Genomic DNA, 3090 nt, shown 5'->3' with positions numbered 1-3090 from the left:
CTTCTAAAAGGCTTTTAGCATTGGAAACTAAAACCCACGTGGGGGCCCGGCTGCTGCCCACGCCCAGGGAGGTGCTCAGTGCTGCCACCCGGTGTGTAACGGCCGGCAGTGCAGCCGTGCCGCGGCGTGTGCCGCCCCGTGGGAGCTCAATGCTGCCACCCGGTGTGTAACGGCCGGCAGTGCAGCCGTGCCGCGGCGTGTGCCGCCCCGGGGGAGCTCAATGCTGCCCCCCTGTGTGTAATGGCCGGCAGTGCTGCCGTGCCGCGGCGTGTGCCGCCCCGGGGGAGCTAATTTCTGCAGCCTAACTGCGCTGAATGCTCGAAAATTCTTAGGGGAAGAGCGGAGAGCTTGACTCGAGCGACGCTATGGATCCGGCGCCTGCGCCCTAGCCCGGCTCTGCTGGCGCCAGAGGGGCAGCGTCCCGGTGGTCGCTATGGATACGGCGCCTGCGTCCTAGCCCGGCTGTGCTCGCGACAGAGGGGCAGCGTCCCGGTGGTCGCTATGGATACGGCGCCTGCGCCCTAGCCCGGCTCGGCTGGCGCCAGGGGGGCAGCGTCCCGGTCGTCGCTATGGATACGGCGCCTGCGCCCTAGCCCGGCTCGGCTGGCCCCCGGGGGGCAGCGTCCCGGTCATCGCTATGGATACGGCGCCTGCGCCGCAGCGGGTCCGGTCCCGCGCACGCGCCCTCCTCGCGGGCTTCGCCCCGCTTTTCTGGCCGGGGGGGCGGGCGCCGCGCTGAGCAGCTTTGGAGCCGGAGCTGTCGCGGAGAGCCCTGATTCGGTGCCTGACGCCGTTCTGTGCCCCAGGGTGCCTGCGAACCGCCGTACTTTGGCGGGGCAAGGGGTCGTGACGCATTCGGGAAGCTGGCAGTGCGGTTTCCGGTGTCGCTGCCGGCCCGGGACTCCCAGGTGTGTACCTTCCGGCGTCTGAAGGTGGTCTGGGGCCATCGGCAAGGCTTTTGGGGGTGACGGAGGAGGTCTGGGGGCACCTAAAAGGGTCTGGGTAAAGTTCTCGTGGGTCCATCTGAAAGGATCAAGGGTCGTGGAGAGGCAGCTGGGCACCTCCGACGGACCCTTTGGGAGGTCTCTGCAGGCTCCCGTGGGAGCTGGGGGTGTCTCGGGGTGGGTTTTGGTTTGGGTTTGTGCTGCAAACAGCGTTGATAATGACTTAGAGAAAGACACACAAGAGACTCAGTAAGTCTCTTGTATCGTGCTTCTATTCTGGCGCCTGACACAGGTAGGATCATTTCAAAAGAGCTGTGTGTCTTCAGAGAGGTTTGGGCAAACTTTTATACAAAAAGTTATCTGTCTATAATGACAGAGGTCCAGATGCTGCCTATCTATACAAAGCTTATCTATCTAAAAGAGCAGAAGTACACATATCATGCAGGTGTCCTTTATCGTATACAAAAGAGCATCTTGTCCAAGACTAACAGAAGTGAATCACTGACAAATCCTGTTATTCCTTCTCTATCCAAAGGCTGTCTGCCAGCCCCTCTCCCCCTCCCTGCGTTCCAGCATTTCAGCTAACAAGCGGAAAATTCTTATCAACTCTGTGGTTCTGTTAATGAGACTTTTCTGTTCATCAATTCCCCCCTTTCTCACAGCCAACAGTATATTCCTATACTATATTTTCTTAAGTCAAACTTTGGACCCAGGCTTTCTGAGCTATCTTTCCCATGCTGACACTTGTGGAAGTTACTCTCGGATGTAGTCACCCAGTCTGATGCCCCCCAAGTCCAATTCATTGAGGCTTCCCCAAATAAAGGGGTCCTCATTTGGCCTCGAGGAAGTTCAGTGCATATCCAACAGTTAGAGAGATTAGTTTGCAAAGCCAATTCTTGCCTAACGTGTAAGTACATATTGCCTTCCCATCCCTCAATTTCCTTGCTGTGCTGCAAAGATTTTGAGGGGAATTTCTAGGTATTAACTACAGCCAGGGCAATCCTTCAAGTGCCCTAGGAATGCAGTGAAAACCTTTTGGGAATTGTTCCTGCTCTGGTACTCCTCAAGCTATGAGGAGCTCTTCAGGGCAGCTCCAAGGTTAGGTTTGGATTCTCCTGGAGTCTCACACAGAACGAGTCTCACGATTCCAGTGGTCTAATTTCATAGCTGCATTTTCTTCTCTCTGCCTAGGTGACAGGACGACCTCACTAATGAAGAGAGATAGCCTGAGCTCTGCAGGAACCTTGAACCCAAGCAGCCAGTGCCTTCTGTGAGTACAAGCTGTCCTTGTTCAACGTGGAGGTAGTTGAGAGCTGAAGCCAGACCACACCGTAATTCCCTCAGCTTCCTCTTCTGCACATTAAACAGTCCCAGTTCCTTCAGCCACTCCTCCTAAGGCTTGTTATCCAGACCCCTCACCAGCTTTGTGGCCCTTCTCTGGACTCACTCTCTCACAAGGGGTGTCCTGGGGAACAGCACTTGTGCCCGGCCGGCCACTGGCTGGGTTTAACTCTGTTCCCCACCGCTCTTGGGGCCCAGCCATCCATCCTGTTCTGCTGTCCAGCAGTCCCTTTGAAAAAAAATCCATCTGAAAAAAGAAGTAGCAGAGAAGGAAAGCTGAAGCTGCAAAGATTGCAATCCCCTCAGTTCTGGTTGTAGCCAGGTGGGGGTTGGTCTCTTCTCCCAGGCAAGCAGCACCAGAGCAAGAGGGCACAGTCTCAAGCTGTGCCAGGGGAGGTTTAGGCTGAATGTTAGGAAGAGGTTTACAGCTTGGCCAAAGACTCTTCTGATCCCTGTCTTCTGGTCGTGACCAGCAGCGTGCACGGGTGGCCAAGAAGGCCACTGGCAACCTGGCCAATATCAGGATCAGAGTGGCCAGCAGGAGCAGGGAGGTCATTCTGCCCCTGCACTTGGCACTGGTTAGGGCACACCTTGAGTCCCGTGTCCAGTTCTGGGCCCCTCCGTTTAAGCAAGACGTTGAGTTGCTGGAAGGTGTCCGGAGAAGGGCAACAAATCTGGGGAGGGGTTTGGAGCACAGGCCTGTGAGGAGAGGCTGAGGGAGCTGGGGTTGCTTAGCCTGGAGAAGAGGAGGCTCAGGGGAGACCTTCTTGCTTTCTACGACTCCCTGAAAGGAGGTTGTAGCCAG

This window comes from Melanerpes formicivorus, unplaced genomic scaffold (genome assembly GCF_026170545.1).
Source record: "Melanerpes formicivorus ecotype bairdi unplaced genomic scaffold, bMelFor1.0.p_v2 SCAF_45, whole genome shotgun sequence".
NCBI lineage: Eukaryota > Metazoa > Chordata > Aves > Piciformes > Picidae > Melanerpes > Melanerpes formicivorus.
Note: the sequence above shows the minus strand (reverse complement) of the source record.